The sequence below is a fragment of the Sorex araneus genome, chromosome 3, assembly GCF_027595985.1.
Source record: "Sorex araneus isolate mSorAra2 chromosome 3, mSorAra2.pri, whole genome shotgun sequence".
NCBI classification, from domain to species: Eukaryota; Metazoa; Chordata; class Mammalia; order Eulipotyphla; family Soricidae; genus Sorex; species Sorex araneus.
The window spans coordinates 174,497,044-174,516,146 of NC_073304.1; the positions used below are offsets into that span (position 1 = coordinate 174,497,044).

Below are 19,103 nucleotides of genomic sequence, written 5' to 3' on the forward strand. Positions count from 1 at the left end.
ATGAGATGACAGAGGAAACTCCTATATTTGTTAGTTATACTTTTAATTTATTTTATTAATATATATTTTGATTACTGGCCCACAATGAGTGATGCTAGAGCTTGCTCTGGCTCTGCACTCAGAGATCACTCCTACTAGTACTCAGTAGACCATGAGTACAGTGCCGGGGATTAAACCAGGTCAGCCATATGCAAGGCAAGCACCTTGTGCACTGCGTTATTGCTCTAGCCCCTATATTTGCTTTTTATTGAGCCGCCACAATATGGATAGTACTAATGCTATTTTTAGGAATCCTCTTTCCTCCTATTTCTTATGTGTGTATCTTAAAATCATGTATGACAAATTGCATATTTTCATTTTACCATAACAATAGTTAATGCTATCTATGATAAACACAGTTTTCTACACTCTGGGATACATAGTGGGGCATCGTTTGTGGTACTGGGTATCTTATATTTAAGAATAATAATTATTTTTCAGGAACGTTTTTTGAGAAACAGTTGTTCTCAATAAACAAAGTTGTTTTTACAAAGTTGTTCAGAATAGATTTGTTTCAGGCATACAACATTCCAATTCCAATTGCACATCAATGTTCCCTTCCATCCACCAATATCCCCAGGTTCCTCCCACCCCCAAGCCTACCCCTTCTGTAGGCATATGATAAATTTATTTTATGTTACTTGGCCCAGTAAGATTTAAAGAAATAGCAAATAAATGATCAGAAAATCAATAGAAGTCAATTCGTGATGATGAAGTTGCTGGGTATCTCCCCAAGGCTAGCCATGCACCACAGGACACACATTATCTTTATACCCTCTGGATTCTCTGTGGCCCTGGCCTTTTATTTTTTAAACATTGAATTTTTTTATTGTATAAGTACTGCTTTTTATTCAACCATTGATTAAGCTAATTAAATTTTGTATGAACTCCACATTACTTTATATATATATAAGTATATATATATATTCACTGTGAGATTGTTACAGAGTTTCATGTTTGAGATTCAGCCGTACAATGATTGAACACCCATCGCTCAACCAGTGCACACCCTCCACCACCAATGTCCTCAGTATATCCCCATCCCAGTACTTACCCTGCCTCCAGGGCAGGAAATTTCCCTAATATTCTCTCTCTACTTTTTGTAATTAATAACATTGAATTTCTTAAGCAAGATTCTGTTTTACTCTGTCTCTTCTTTACTATGAAATCCATTTCATTAGTTTCTTCAGTAGCTTTAATAATGAAACTCCAAGTTCATAAGACAAATTTTTATGCCTGTGAAAACAATTCTCTTTTGAAAGGAATGAGGGCAACCCCATGAACAAGTTCTGGAAGAGATGGGAATATGGTTATGTGAATTAAAGCTACAGCTTCTGCATGCACTCCTTCCCCGACCCAGCCCAGGGTCCATGTAATTCTTATATTTACTCTTGGCACACAGCAGAGCCTGGCAAGCTACCTGTGGTGTATTCGATATGCCAACAACAGTAACAACAAGTCTCACAATGGAGACGTTACTGGTGCCCACTCGAGCAAATCAATGAGCAACGGGATGGCAAGTGATAGTGTACATGAAATAATGCAGCAAGTACTTAATTTTGTTATCTCTTTCATTTTCATTCCTTCTGGACTAAGATTGTAAAATGAACAGGGTGTTTGGCATCGTGTCTTAGCAACAGCCAGCCTCAATAAATGCTATTAATAAAACTACCAAAAGTCAGCTTAAGCTACTGTAGAATCAATACAAGCAAATAAAGCCATCACATGTGTGAGTTTAAATGTCTGAATAAAATTGTATTTGCCATCATGTTATTCAGCCGGGACATAGAGAAGATGGGAGCCTTTGCTCACCAAGACAGTGAGGGTGAGAGTGAGGACAGTGGAGACCAGTCAGTGCCCATGTGCATCTCTGGTGCCTGGAGGGAGCTGGGAGAGAAGATTCAGCTGGAAAATCCAGGGTACAATTCAGGCAGATCCCTCATGGCCCCTAGAGGCTCAGTTCTGTGCACTTGTCATCTGTTTCTCTAAGGGAAATGTCCCTTTGTTGATACAGGGGAAGTTCGAGTACTAACCTCAGAAGTCCTTGGTTCCCAGGGCTCATAGCCCAACTGTCTTCATTGGAAGAGCTGAGAGTCACTGGTGCTGATCTCTGAATCGGGTGGACCTCTGCATGGGGCAGTTTAAACGATGTGATGGTTTTATACTCTGGGTGCTGAAGTTAAGAACCCAAGAAGGAACAACAATGATAATGGCCTCCCTCTAGAATCTCATCCCACAAGCACCCACTCTGGGGAAAGAAACAATTAAAATTTCCCTTTCCCCCATTGATTCTCCAGGGTTCAGTGGTGTCACATGGGAGCGACTCATTTTTACTGCTGAGTACTAATTGGAGACACAGTTATGATATATGCTGCTAGAGTTCCAGTGGAGATGACTCCAAGGTGTTTAAAAGTTCAAAAGTTCAGGATACTTTAACTTTATTTTATAGGACTATTCTAAAGGGATTTTCCATATAAAATATGCAAATGTTTCTATTAGTATTGACATCATCTAGTCCTACTCTTCACGAAGTACTCAGAAAAGAGTAACACTCGAGATATTTTAATCTGGGGCTGCATGACACCCTCTGCTAGTTACTGTCCTAAGCACATGAAAAGTTCTATTTTTATTTTTTTTGCTTTTTGTGTCACACCCAGCGATGCACAAGGGTGACTCTTGGTGGTGCTCAGGGGACCATATGGGATGCTGGGAATTGAGCCAGGGTCAGCTGCGCACAAGGCAAATGCCCTACCCGCTGTGCTATCACTCCAGCCCCCCATGAGAAGTTCTTAGCAGGTCTTGAAAGAAATATCTCTCAAATTAAAAAAAATATATGTGTGAGGAATACTATAGAGCTATATGTCATAGACATCATATAAATAATTACTTTTTTTAGAATTTGGAACAAGATTTATTATTTGATTCAAAGTACTAAGTAGTACAACATTTGAGATGAAAATTGCAATACACTTTGTCATTAAGATCACATTTTTTCTTTATTTTTCTTTTTGGGTCACACCCAATGATGCACAGGGGTTATTCCTAGCTCTTCATTCAGTAATTACTCCTGGCACTGCTCAGGGGTCCATATGGGATGCTGGGAATTGAACCCGGGTTGGCTGTGTGCAAGGCAAATGCCCTAGCTTCTGTGTTGTCACTCCAGCCCCAACATTAAGATCACTTTTTTCTAACTTTGAGACATAATTGGAGCGATAGCGCAGCAGTTGGGATAGCACTCGACCAACCTGAGTTCGATTCCTCTGCCCCTCTTGGAGAGCCCGGCAAGGTACCGAGAGTATCGAGCCCACGCGGCAGAGCCTGGCAAGCTACACGTGCATATTGGATATGCCAAAAACAGTAACAATATGTCTCTCGATGAGAGACGTTACTGGTGCCCACTTGAACAAATCGATGAGCAACAGGATGACAGTGATGCTAAAAATGTGTGGGATTGATTTGGTTCACTTAAATATCGCAAACCGATTACCTCACCAATTTGCCATTGGATAATCCCCACCAATATCATGTCTTTGTCTTGTCCCATTATTACCATTTTTTTGTGTTGAGACTATTTGAAATGACTTTCTAAGAAGTGCATAGAATAATGTATAATGAACTATAGCCACCAAGCCATACCTTTGTTCATAAAAAGAAACTCATGTGACAATCAGAGAGTCATGCCCAAACACATATGTCCCCAGTGCCCACGATAACCACCACTACATTTCATGAGTTTTGGCTCTTTTAGATCCTTTCATATTCCACATATAAGAGTTATTATCCTGTTTGTGTGTTTCTCTGACTTTATCTACTTGGTCTCATGCACTTTGATCTATTGTGTGATTAGAAGTGCCAGAAATTTCTTCTTTTCAAGATGTGGATATATATGGCAAATGGCAGGCTTCTTCAGCATCTTGGTTCAATGACTGTACTTTAAAATTCTCTGAATTGTTACAGATGTGAGGCTTTGGCTCTTTAAAAAACAAAAAAAATATTAATTTCAAATTTCTATGAAAAGGCCAGAACTGAGATAAAATCCTCAGGGAGAGTTGCGCACCAGTGATTCTGTCCCACTTGAAAAACAAACATGGCTTTCTGCAAGGCATATTGACTGTTATCCGGAATTTGAAGACTTCAATAGAAAAATACTCACAGGCACTCAGATTCGATTACCTCAGTCTTAGATAGGTGATCAGACCTCATACTCTGAGGAATGAATTTGCAATCCCAATTCCCAAGTGGTTTTATTTGTTTAATTTATTTCTCTGGTAGCCAATTCACAATGACCTATCTTCTACTTAAGTGAAAGGATCCTCCGTTCCTAATTAACCTCCATGCAAATTGTGGATAACATAAATATATTTACTATTTAGAGCCTCAGAGGTGGAGACTGTGAAGATTATATTGAACAATTAGATAACAGAGGAGCTATCATAAAAGAAATATTCTTGGGCACAAATTCATCTCACCAGTTCTGAATCTATAGACCTATTCAGTTTTTCATGTCTCACTCCATTCACTCCATATTTTCTTTCTTATTAAACATTATTATAAGATTATGAAATATCTTTAGTATCAAGTTCTATGGGCTGGAGCGATAGCACAGTGGTAGGGCATTAGCTTTTCATGTAACCAACCCTTGTTTGATTCCTCTGCCCCTCTCAGAGAGCCCACTATAAGCTACCGAGAGAATTGAGCCCACATGGCAGAGCTTGGCAAGCTACCCGTGGTGTATGGATATGCCATAAACAGTAACAATAAGCCCCACAATGAGAGACGTTACTGGTGCCCGCTCAAGCAAATCGATGAACAACGAGATGACAGTGACAGTGATAGATCAAATTCTACATGAAAACAGTCACTATATTTTATGACTGAGGAGTTCATTATGTGGTGTGTTGCTGTCTTGGTAACTTTTGCTAAAAAGAGGATAAAGGACCCTTGGCGCCATCTTGCCATAGAGGCCAGCAGTGAAGAATCCGGGCCAGCAAGCACTGCAAGCCAGATCAACAACACTGGGATGCCGGACAGAGAAGGTTCAGAGTCCCCCCTTCTCCAGATGGAGTCCTGGAGACACTGAGCTTCTACTAACACAGCTCCAGTATGTGGGACTGGGACATCTCCAAACTGCGGGGATTGGGGGGGGGCACTGGAACAAGATGGTGCCAGCCCAGCTTCCAACAACCCCCTGCTGCTGGAAGTCATGCCCTCAACCCACCCTCGGTGCCATCTTGCCACAGCAGACAGCAGTGAAGAATCGGGGCCGGCGGGCATGCTCTGGACCCCAGATCGGGTCAACAACACCGGGATGCCAGATGGAGAAGATGCAGAGTCCCCGCCTTCTCTAGATGGAATCCCAGTGACACTGAGCTTCTACTAACATGGCTCCGGTATTTGGGACTGAGACATCTCTCCAAACCTTTCCTGATATACAAAATATATGCTCAGGAATGGCTCCGCCACCCCTGAGTGTCCATTATCCCAGATGCACAGAAACCAATCTCAGAATGCAGAGGCTGCTGGCAGATATACTCCTGGACTGTGAACCAAGCTAAGGCCCCATGCAGCCCCAGGAGGGGAAGGGTTTCTGTCCCTCGGCCTTTTCTCCTTTGCAGCAGCATGGTGACCACCACCATTCAGAACCAATTGGACAGAGAGGTAGAAGCTTGCAGTGACGAGTCACATGGGGAATCTTGCGATGGGTTGCGGGGGCAGAACCGGCTCTGTCTCCTGCCTTAGTGAGAACCCGAGCGGCCACCCACGAACAGCTCCTCTGCTCCTGAACAGCTATGATCCCAGAGGCACACAAAACAATCTCGGAATGGAGCAGCTGCTGGCAGAAATATGTCTAGACTTAATACCAGAATCCCAAAACTGAGTGGCCGCTTTCGCGACTGTGGAATATCATATGCTCTTTGTTATCAACAATAGAAAACATATGATCTAATGATGCCATTCTGACAGGTCTGACTATTACAGGAAAAATTCCAAATAATGATAGTGAGTTTTCTGTCAAAAATTGAATGTTATCAAAGTAAGGAGAGATTAAATTAAAAATCATATGCCACACAGGCAGAGGGTTGAGTCGGAGGGGGGTACGCAGGGGTTCTTGGTGATAGAACATGTGTACTGGTGAAGGGACGGGTGTTTGATAATAGTATGACTGAGACTTGATCCTAAAAGCCCTGGAACTGTTCTCACGATGACTCAATTAAAAAAATAACTAAACTATTAAAATAAAGAAGATAAAGGATAGATAATGAGAGTAAGAATTTTATCCTCAATACCTTTTATTCTTTTATAAGTATTTTTCTAATACATAATAACTTTAACATAATTTCTAGAAAGCAGCTTTCAGGCAATATGGAAGAAGTCTCATAAGGGAAGCAACACTCAATTTTAATAAATGTCAAGCAAAATCCTGTTAAATCCAATTTTGCAAAATCAGGGTCCGTCTGTATGACACCGTGATAATGACTCCTTTCATAATTGTTTTCTACAGCCCAGTAATTTCCACAGAGCTAAGTTGACATACTTATTTCGAAGAATGTAGATCAGGGTGTTCAGCATGGGCACGACAAAGGTGTCAAACACAGAGGACACTTTGCCTTGGTCCATGGAGCTCACGGATGGTGGCTGCAGGTACATGAAGGCTGTAGAGCCATAGAAGATCATGACCACCATCACGTGGGAGCTGCAGGTGCTGAAGGCTTTGGACCTGCCCTCTGCAGAGCGAATGCGGAGGATGCTGGCAATGATGAAGACATAGGAAGCAAGGATTGTCAATGCAGGTATCAGGATGTTAAATGCACTTAGTAAGAGAACCAATAATTCATTGATGCGTATGCTGGAATAGGATAGCTCTAAGAGTGGGAAGAGATCACAGAAATAATGGTTGACCACATTGGCCTTACAGAAAGACAGTCTTAACATAAAGCCTGTATGGATTGAAGAGCCAATGATGCCCAAAATATAAACTGCCATGGTGAGCAGGAACAGATGTGAGGGGACATGATGACATTATAGAGCAAGGGGCTACAGATGGCAACAAAGCGGTTATATGCCATGAAATCTAACATGTGACACTCTGAAATAGCAAAAATGACAAAGAAATAGAGCTGAGTCATGCATTCTGGGTAGGAGATGGTGTTTTTCTCAGCCACAAAATTCACCAGCATTTTAGGGGTAATGGTAGTGGATTGACAGACATCAATGAAGGACAAGCTGCAGAGGAAATTGTACATAGGGGTATGGAGGTTAGAACTGAGGCTGACGAGGATGATCATGCCCAGGTTCCCCACTGCAGTGAACACATAGGTTCCGAGGAAGAGGAGGAGGAGCGGTAGTTGGAGTTCTGGCCGGTCTGTCAGCCCAGTAAGGATGAACTCGGTCACTGTGGAATCATTTCCATCGCCCATTGTCCTCTCAGCAGAACCTATGATTCTAAGGAATAAAAGCATAAATGAGTGTTTATATGCTTATGAACATATAAATGTGTATTTGGAAAACATCGCTCTGGTGAAGTCAGTCCTCATCCGGGGACATTCATAGTTCAGGGATCTCCTAAGTCTCTCCTACTTCTAAGAAAGCAGTTATTCCCATCCAGCAGTAGAAGAAATTATGGACTTCAGTACCCCATAAGTAATGATATCTAAACAATCATTAGAAAGCTCCTGTATTTGTTTTTTATACTTTTCATTCATTTTATTAATATATATTTTGATAACTGGCCCACAACGAGTGATGCTCAGAGCTTACTCTGGCTCTGCATTCAAGGATCACTCCTGGTAGTGCTCAGTAGACCATGAGCACAGTGCTGGGGATTGAAACAGGTCAACCATATGCAAGGCAAGCACCCCGCGCACTACATTATTGTCCATTCCCATATTTGTTTTATATTATTCTGCCACAATGTTGATAGTACTACTGCTATTATTAAGAATCATCTTTCATTCTATTTCTTATATGTATATCTTAAAATCATGCATGTCAATGGCATATTTTCGTTTTACTATAATAATATTGAATGCTATCTATAATAAACACAGCCATCTATAGTTTGAGATACATAGTGGGGCATCATTTGTTGTATTGGGTATCATTTCTTAGTAATAAAAATATTTTTCAGGAATGTTTGTTGAGACAGTGGTATACAAAATTGTTCATAATAGAGTTGTTTCAGGCATACAACATTCTACTACCAATTGTACATCAATGTCCCCTTTCTTCCATAAATATACCCAGGTTCCTCCTACCATCTCCCCCCCTTTTCTCCACTAACCAAGCCCCCCACCCCGCATGTGTAACTGGTAAATTTCACTTTACTTTCACTTTACTTTGATTACATTCAATATTTCAAAAAAAACTCACTATTATTGATTTGGAGTTTCTCCCCCCTAAAGTCGACCTGCTGAAAGAAAGCATTTGATAATGTTTTCCATTGCTGAGAATGAAGAGATATGAGTTCAAGAGGCCGCACTAGCAGCTGCATGGTTTTGGATTTCTGTATTTTAGTAACTAAGTCCAGAGAAATATCTGCCAGAAATTGCAACATTGCAAGCTTGTACCTCTCAGCTACTTTATATTCGACATATGAGTGCGATCTTTCTATGACTGTCTCTTTCTTTCTGACTCATTTCACTCAGCATGATACTTTCCATGTTGATCCACTTATATGCAAATTTCATGACTTCATGTTTTCTGACAGCTACGTAGTATTCCATTGTGTAGCTATACCAGAGTTTCTTTAGCCAGTCATCTGTTTTTGGGCACTCTGGTTTTTTCCATATTGTGGCTATTGTAAACAGTGCTGCAATGAACATAGAAATGCAGATGTCATCTCTACTATACTTTTTTGCCTCTCCGGGATATATTCCCAGGAGTGGTATTGCTAGGTCAAACGGAAGCTCAATTTCTAACTTTTTGAGAATCGTCCATATTGTTTTCCAAAATTGCTGAACCAGTCAGCATTCCCACCAGCAGTGAAGGAGAGTCCCTTTCTCCCCACAACCACACCAATACCGGTTGCTTTTTTTCTTTGGGATGTGGGCCAGTCTCTGTGGTGTGAGATGATATCTCATTGTTTTGATCTGCATCCCCCTGATGATTAGTGATGTTGAACATTTTCTCATGTGCCTCTCAGCCATTCGGATTTCTTCTTTGGGAAAATTTCTGTTCATTTCCTCACCCCATTTTTTGATCGGGTGGGCATTTTTCTTCTTGTGGAGTTCAACCAGTACCTTGTATATCCTTGATATCAACCCCTTATCGGATGGGTACTGTGTAAATATGCTTTCCCATTCTGTATATTGTCCTTGTTCGTTGGTCACTGTTTCTCTTGAGGTGCAGAAGCTTCTTAGTTTGAGATAGTCCCATTTATTTATCTCTGGTTTCACTTGCTTGGCCAGGGGCGTGTCAGCTTTGAAGATACCAGTGTTTTCAATGTCGTGGAGGGTTTTGCCGACCTTGTCTTCAATGTATCTTAGGGATTCTGGTCTGATGTTGAGGTCTTTAATCCATTTTGATCTGACTTTTGTACATGGTGGTAGGTGGAGGTCTAAGCCCATTTTTTTGCATGTAGCTGTCCAGTTTTGCCAGCATAATTTGTTAAACATGCTTTCCTTGCTCCACTTCACATTTCTTGCTCCCTTATCAAAGATTAGATCATCATATATTTGGGGGGGTGTGTCAGAGTATTCAACCCTTTTCCATTGGTCTGCAGGTCTGCCTTTTTTTCCAGTACCATGCTGTTTTGATGACTACCGCTTTGTAGTAGAGTAGGAAGTTGGGGAGGTTGATTCCTCCCGTTTTCTTTTTCCAAAGAATTGTTTTAGCTATTCGTCGGGGCTTATTGTTCCATATGAAATTCAGGAGTGATTGCTCCATTTCTTTGAAGAATGTCAAGGGTATCCTTATAGGGATTGCATTGAATTTGTACGATGTTTTGGGGAGAATTGCCATTTTGACAATATTAATTTTTCCAATCCATGAGCAGAGGATGTCTTTCCATTTCCTCCTGTCTCTTTTATTTCCTTAAGTAGCATTTTGTAGTTTTCATTATACAACGCCCAACGTGGAGATCCCTCCCCTCATCCCCTGCTCGCAGTCAGGGGCATGCTCAGAAGCCCTAGCCCCACCTGGCAGCTCTCAGCCATCTCACCCACTGGCCCTGACCCCTCCCTGTTCTTCAGGTAATTGGTATTTCCCCTTGGAGATCCCGCCCAACATGGAGAAGCCCTCCCCTTGTCCCCAGCCCGTGATCGGAAGCCCTCTCAGAAGCCCCCAGGCCCGCCTGGCAGCTCTCAGACATCTCGCCCACCGGCCCAGAGCCCTCCTTGTTCTCCATGTTAGAGACTTGCCCTCTCGTCAGGGGGCGTGGTCTCAAAGGGGGCATGGCCTCTTTCTGGAGCGTTGGCCGCTTACACGGCCGCAGTTCTTTCTCCCGTTCCATGCATGGTTCCTGGGTCACAATCGGTATAACCTATTCCTCTTAAGATACCCTGGTCATCTTAGTCACTATATGCTAATAATTAATTAGCCTATCCCATCCTAATTTCAAAAACACTATCAGTGAACACATCAAGCTGCACAAAAAGTCCTTTTTAAAGACATCATAGCCCCACACCTTCAATTGAGGCCCCTCATAAGCTAAGGTAGTGCGCCTGACAGTAAAGCCCATAACAACATGAAGAAACAGCAAAAATCCCCACCACCAGGAGAGATGGAAGAGAGGATCTCAGAAACCCCAACAGGTACTTCCCAGAAATACAATCTCCTCTCAGATAAAGAATTTCAGAGAGGAAATCGTAAAGATCATTCAGGAACTCAAAGCAATTATGGAACGAACATCCAATACATTAAGGCAGGATATGGATGCAGCATTGGAACGGTCCACCAAGATAATCCAGGAAGAAATGAGAGCAGAAATCTCAAAGCTACGAACAGAAGTCACACAATTAAAAGAATTGGTAGATGAAATTAAAAACTCAGTAGGAGCCATCATAATAGAATGGCTGCAGCCAAAGAGAGAATCAGTGAGCTTGAAGATGACTTGCAGAAAGTATATAGGCAACAACAAACAATGGCAAAAGATCTCAAAATGGCTCTAGAGTGAATTAGAGTCCTAGGGGATGACCACAAGAGAAGCAACATAAGTATCATTGGAGTACCAGAACGACACGGAACCAATCCCAATGAAAAAAACACAGTCAAAGACATCATTGCTAAGAAATTCCCAGAGCTAGAGAATGCGGGCATCCAGATCCAAGGAGTCGGAAGGGTGCCAGCTAAAAGGGACCCAAATAAAAAATCCCCAAGGCATATCATAGTCAGAATGATGGATGCCGTGGATAGAGACACAATACTGCAAGCAGCAAGATCAAAGAAAGAAATCATATACAAAGGAGCACCCCTTAGATTCACAGAAGACCTATCAGAAAAAACCTTCCAAGCCCGAAGACAATGGTGGGATATAGTGAAAAAACTTAATGAAATGAACACCTCACCAAGAATACTTTACCCAGCTAAACTTTCAGTTAAACTTGAAGGAACCATACACTATTTCACGGAGAAACAACAGCTCAGGAACTTCATAGACTCAAAACCAAACCTAAAAGAAGCACTAAATGGGCTGTTGTAAGACAAGAAGAACCCCTACAAGCACAACAAACCCGTACACAAAGATGGCGCAAAATCCCATAGCAATAATCTCCCTTAATGTCAATGGTCTAAATTCACCAATTAAGAGACACAGACTGGCAAAATGTATTCAGAGACTGAACTCAACATTCTGCTGCCTGCAAGAAACAAATGTGAATAGCCAGAACAAACACAGACTCAAAGTCAAAGGATGGAAAACAATCCTGCAAGCAAACAACTCCCTCAAGAAAGCTGGGGTGGCTTTACTAGTATAGAACAACATAGATTTCAGGTTGTAAAAAGATTAGAAGGGATAGTGAAGGCCACTTTTAATTAATCACAGAATATGTACATCAGGAAGAAATCGGAGCACCCCGGGCTTCCCTCCCCTCCGGACTGCCGGCCGAGTGGCCGGCACGCCGACCCCAAGCGCCGCCGCCGTCCTGTCTTCCGGCAAAGGTCTGTGACGCTCCCTCGACCCGCCCTTCCGGACCCGGCCTGCTCCGCGGCCCTGAGCACCCCGGGCTTCCCTCCCCTCCGGACTGCCGGCCGAGTGGCCGGCACGCCGACCCCAAGCGCTGCCGCCGTCCTGTCTTCCCGCAAAGGTCTGTGGGAAAGGGGCGTGGCCTAACCACCAGGGGGGCGTGGCCTAAGAAAAGTGGGCGTGGCCTCATTGCCAGCGGCCGCCGCTAACGAGGCGCAAAGTAGTTCTCTCAACATCCTATCCAAGACTAACATCCTAGCTATTCGCAAGCAGTAGGACAATAAAACACAAGACTTCACATAAGAACATCTCAGTAGGAGACCAGGTTCTACACCGGCAAGTAAAAAGCCAACCACTATTAACTGAGCCTATCCACAATCCTTTTTCGCAACAAAAGGAAACAGGGACACTCATCATCAAGAGCCCTCTTTCATATCACCACAAACAACATGAAGAAACAGCGAAAATCCCCATTGCAACCAGAGGATGATCAAAGGAGTCCGGAAACCTCAATGGGCGCCTCCTACAAACTTGACCTCTCTGAGAAAGAATTCAGACTTGAAATCCTCAACATGTTCAATCAACTCAATGCAAAGATGGACAACTTCAAGGAAGACCTGGCGGAAACAATACAACAGACAGCCGACAAAATACGGGAAGAAATGAGAGCAGAAATAAAAAACCTTCAAAAAGAAATGAAGGATTCCGTACATGAAATCAAAAACTCTCTGACTGCCCTCAACAATAGGATGACTGCAGCCGAAGACAGAATCAGTATGCTTGAAGATGAGCTGCAAGAGGCCTACAGGCAACATCAAACCATGGCAAGAGACCTCAAAATAGCTCTAGCCAGAATCAGAGTCCTAGGGGATGAATTCAAGAGGAACAACATTAGAATCATTGGACTACCAGAACCACAGGGAACCAACCCCAACGAAAAAGACACAGTCAAACAAATCATTGCGGAAAACTTCCCACAGCTGGACAATGCAGGCATCCAGATTCAAGGCGCCCGGAGAGTGCCAGCTAAAAGAGATCCTAACAGAAAAACCCCAAGACATATCATAGTTACAATGATGGACATTTTCCAGAGAGACACAATATTCCAAGCAGCAAGGTCCAAGAAGGAAATCGCATACAAAGGAGCACCCCTTAGGCTCACAGAAGATCTATCAGAGGAAACCCTCCAAGCTCGAAGCCAATGGTGGGATATAGTGAAAAACTCAATGAAATCAACGCTTCACCAAGAATACTTTATCCGGCTAAACTCTCATTCAAACTAGAAGGAATCATACACTACTTTGGGGATAAACAACAGCTCAGGAACTTCATAGACTCAAAACCAAACCTAAAAGAAGCACTAAAGGGGCTATTGTAAGACAAGAACAACCTCTACAAGCACAACAAACCCTTGCACAAAGACGGCACAAAATCCCATAACAATAATCTCCCTTAATGTCAATGGTCTGAATTCACCAATTAAGAGACGCAGACTGGCAAAATGGATTCAGAGACTCAACCCAACCTTCTGTTGCCTGCAAGAAACACATCTGAATAGCCAGAACAAACACAGACTCAAAGTCAAAGGATGGAAAACAATCCTGAGAGCAAACAACTCCCTCAAGAAAGCCGGAGTGGCTTTACTAGTATCGGACAACATAGACTTCAGGTTGAAAAAGATTAGAAGGGATAGTGAAGGCCACTTTTTATTAATCAAGGGATGTGTACATCAGGAAGAAATCACACTCCTAAATGTCTACGCACCCAATGAGGGACCAGCTAAATACCTACAACAGCTGCTAAGAGACCTCGAGAAGGACATCTCGAGCAACACAATAGTAGTTGGAGACTTCAACACTGCACTGTCTCCTCTGGACAGATCTAGAAGATTAAAACTCACCAATGAAATACTGGCTTTGAAGGGAGAAATAGAAGAGAGAGGGCTAATAGATCTATACAGGGCTTTATATCCCCCAAAAAAGGAATACACATTCTTTTCCAGTGCACATGGAACATTTTCCAGAATAGACCATGCGCTGGGCCACACAACATACCTCAACAGAATCAACAAGATAGACATAGTACCAGCTATCTTTTCAGACCATGATGCACTGAAGATAAAACTTAACTGTGGACAGATGCAGAAAACCAAATCAAACACCTGGAAATTAAATAGCTCGATATTGAACAATGAGTGGGTCAGGAAGGAAATCAAGGAAGAAATCAAAAGGTACCTAGAAACAAATGAGAATGAAGACACGAGCTACCAGAACCTGTGGGACGCAGCTAAAGCCGTTTTAAGGGGAAAATTTATACTCTGCAAGCATATCTCAGGAAGGAAGAAAGGGCCCACATAAATAACTTGACTTCACAGCTCAAGACCCTAGAAAAGGACCAACAAAAGGAGCCAAAACCAGGCAGAAGGAAAGAGATAATAAAACTTAGAGCAGAAATTAATGACATGGAAACCCAAAAGACAATCCGGAAGATCAATGAAACCAAGAGCTGGTTCTTCGAGAAAATAAACAAGATTGATAAACCACTAGCAAGACTCACAAAGAAAGAGAGAGAGAGAACCCTTATAAGCCGAATCAGGAATGAAAAGAGGGACATCACAACAGAAACCAAAGAAATTCAAAAGATCATCAGAGACTACTTTGAAAATCTCTATGCCACGAAACAAGAGAATCTAGAAGAAATGGATAAATTCCTCGACTCCTATAATCTCCCAAGGCTGAACCAAGAAGACCTGGAGTACCTGAATAGTCCAATTAACATCAAGGAAATTGAAATGGTAATCAAAAGTCTCCCCAAAAACAAAAGCCCAGGTCCAGACGGATTCACTAGTGAGTTCTTCCAAACATTTAAAGAGGACCTTTTGCCAGTCCTTCTCAAGCTCTTCCAGGAAATTGAAGAAACAGAAACCCTCCCTAACAGTTTCTATGAGGCTCATATCTCCCTAATACCAAAAGCAAACAAAGACACCACAAAAAAAGAAAACTACAGGCCAATATCCCTGATGAACACAGATGCAAAAATTCTCAACAAAATATTAGCAAATAGAATTCAACAACTTATCAAAAAGATCATACACCACGACCAAGTGGGATTCATCCCGGGGATGCAAGGATGGTTTAACATCCGGAAATCAATCAACATAATCCACCATATCAACAAAAGAAAAGATAAAAATCATATAATCATATCAATAGATGCAGAGAAAGCATTTGACAAGATCCAGCATCCGTTTATGATGAAAACACTAGCCAAAATAGGTATAGAAGGGACCTTCCTCAATATAGTCAAAGCCATTTATCACAAGCCTATGGCAAGCATTGTCCTCAATGGGGAAAATCTAAGAGCCTTCCCTCTGAGAACAGGGACGAGACAAGGATGCCCACTCTCTCCACTTCTGTTCAATATAGTACTGGAAGTACTTGCAATAGCGATTAGGCAAGAAAAAGACATTAAGGGCATTCAGGTAGGAAAGGAAGAAATCAAGCTCTCACTATTCGCAGATGATATGATACTATACTTAGAGAACCCTAAAACCTCTACCAAGAAACTCCTAGAAACAATAGACTCGTACAGTAAAGTTGCAGGCTATAGAATCAATACCCAAAAGTCCATGGCTTTCCTATATGCAAATAATGAGAGAGAAGAAAGTGACCTGAGAAAAGCAATCCCATTCACAATTGCGCCTCAAAAAATCAAATACCTCGGAATCAGCTTAACAAAGGAGGTAAAGGACTTGTATAATGAAAACTATAAAACACTACTTCAGGAAATAAAAGAGGTCACGAGGAAATGGAAAGACATCCCCTGCTCATGGATTGGAAGAATTAATATTGTCAAAATGGCAATTCTCCCCAAAGCATTGTACAAATTCAATGCGATCCCTATAGGGATACCCTTGACATTCTTCAAAGAAATGGAGCAAGCGCTCCTGAAATTCATATGGAACAATAAGCCCCCACGAATAGCTAAAGCAATCCTTGGGAAAAAGAAAATGGGAGGAATCAACCTCCCCAACTTCCAACTCTACTACAAAGCGGTAGTCATTAAAACAGCATGGTACTGGAACAAAGGCAGAGCGGCAGACCAATGGAACAGGGTTGAATACTTTGACATACACCCCCAAATATATGATCATCTAATCTTTGATAAGGGAGCAAGAAATGTGAAGTGGAGCAAGGAGAGCATGTTTAACAAATTGTGCTGGCAAAACTGGACGGCTACATGAAAAAAAATGGGCTTAGACCTCCATCTATCACCATGTACAAAAATCAGATCAAAATGGATTAAAGACCTCAACATCAGACCAGAATCCCTAAGGTACATTGAAGATAAGGTCGGCAAAACCCTCCACGACATTGAAGCCAAAGGTATCTTCAAAGCTGACACGCCACTGGCTAAGCTAGTGTAAACAAAGATAAATAAATGGGACTATCTCAAACTAAGAAGCTTCTGCAACTCAAAAGAAACAGTGACCAAAATACAAAGACAGTCTACAGAATGGGAAAGGATATTTATGCAGTACCCATCCGATAAAGGGTTGATAACAAGGATATACAATGCACTGGTTGAACTCCACAAGAAGAAAACTGCCAACCCGATCAAAAAATGGGCTGATTAAATGAACAGAAACTTTTCCAAAGAAGAAATCCGAATGGCTAAGAGGCACATGAGAAAATGTTCAACATCACTAATCATCAGGGAAATGCAGATCAAAACAACAATGAGATATCATCTCACACCACAGAGACTGGCCCACATCCCCAAAAACAAAAGCAACCGGTGTTGGCGTGGATGTGGGGAGAAAGGGACTCTCCTTCACTGCTGGTGGGAATGCCGACTGGTTCAGCCCTTTTGGAAAACAATATGGACGATTCTCAAAAAGTTAGAAATTGAGCTCCCATTTGACCCAGCAATACCACTCCTGGGAATATATCCCGGAGAGGCAAAAAGGTATAGTAGAGATGACATCTGCATTTCCATGTTCATTGCCGCTCTGTTCACAATAGCCACAATATGGAAAAAACCAAAGTGCCTGAAAACAGATGATTGGCTAAAGAAACTCTGGTATATTTACACAATGGAATACTATGTAGCTGTCAGGAAACATGAAGTCATGAAATTTGCATACAAGTGGATCAACATGGAAAGTATCATGTTGAGTGAAATGAGTCAGAAAGAAAGAGACAGACATAAAAAGATTGCACTCATATGTGGAATATAATGTAACTGAGAAGTACAAGTTGGCAACGATGCAACTTCTGGCAGATATCTCTCTGGACTTAGTTACTAAAATACTAAATTACAGAAACCCAAAACTGAGAGGCCGCTAAGTGTGGTCACTCGACCTCACACTTCTTCATCCTCAGCAATGGAAAACAAATTACCTAATGCTTCCTTTTCAGCAGGTCTGACTTTAGGGGAGAGACTCTCCAAACAATAATAGTGAGTTTTGTTGAAATATCGTATGCAATCAAAGTGAAAGTAAAGTGAAATTTATTAGTTACACAGGCGGGGGGGGGCTTAGGGTGGGGGGGCTAGGGGCGTGGGGGTGTTTGGGGTGTGAGGGGGCGGGGTGGAGCTATACTGGGATTCTTGGTGGTGGAATATGAGCACTGGTGAAGGGATGGGTATTCGAGCATTGTATAACTGAGATTTAAACCTGAAAACTTTGTAACTTTGTAACTTTCCACAATAAAAAATTAAAAAAAAAAAAAGGAAGAAATCACTCTCCTAAACATCTACACGCCCAATGAGGGACCAGCTAAATACCTCCAACAGCTGCTAAAAGAACTTAAGAAGGACATTGTGAGCAACACAGTAGTAGTTGGAGATTTCAACACCACCCTATCACCTCTGGACATATCAAGAAGTTTAAAACTCACCAAGGAAATACTGGCTTTGAAGTAAGAAATAGAAGAGAGAGGGCTAATAGACCTATACAGGGATTTATGTCCTCCCCAAAAGGAATACACATTCTTTTCCAGTGCACATGGAACATTTTCCAAAATAGACCATGTGCTAGGCCACACAACACACCTCAACAGAATCAGGAAGATAGACATTGTATCAGCTATCTTTTCAGACCATGATGCACTGAAGATAAAACTTAATCATGGACAGATGCAGAAAACCAAATCAAACACCTGGAAATTAAATAGCTCGATATTGAACAATGAGTGGGTCAGGAAGGAAATCAAGGAAGAAATCAAAAGGTACCTGGAAACAAATGAGAATCAAGACACGAGCTACCAAAACCTGTGGGATGCAGCTAAAACTGTATTAATGGGAAAATTCATAGCTCTGCAAGCATATCTCAGGAAGGAAGAAAGGGCCCACATAAATAACTTGACTTCACAGCTCAAGACCTTAGAAAAAGACCAACAAAAGGATCCCAAACCAGGCAGAAGGAAAGAGATAATAAAACTTAGAGCAGAAATTAACGACATGGAAACCCAAAAGACAATCCGAAAGATCAATGAAACCAAGAGCTGGTTCTTTGAGAAAATAAATAAGATTGATAAACCACTAGCAAGACTCACAAAGAAAGAGAGAGAGAACCCTTATATGCCGAATCAGGAATGAAAAGAGGGACATCACAACAGAAACCAAAGAAATTCAAAAGATCATCAGAGACTACTTTGAAAATCTGTATGCCAGGAAACAAGAGAACCTAGAAGAAATGGATAAATTCCTCGATTCCTATAATCTCCCAAGGCTGAACCAAGAAGACCTGGAGTACCTGAACAGTCCAATTAACATCAAGGAAATTGAAATGGTAATCAAAAGTCTTCCCAAAAACAAAAGCCCAGGTCTAGATGGATTCACTAGGGAGTTCTTCCAAACATTTAAAGAAGACCTATTGCCAGTCCTTCTCAAGCTTCCAGGAAATTGAAGAAACAGAAACCCTCCCAAACAGTTTCTATGA

The 19,103-nt window shown here is 41.8% G+C and overlaps 1 pseudogene; it reads right to left on the reverse strand.

Moving 5' to 3' along the window:
* Positions 1 to 6,522: 6,522 nt before the first annotated feature.
* Positions 6,523 to 7,457, reverse strand: LOC129403594 (putative olfactory receptor 8G2; annotated as a pseudogene).
* Positions 7,458 to 19,103: the final 11,646 nt, after the last annotated feature.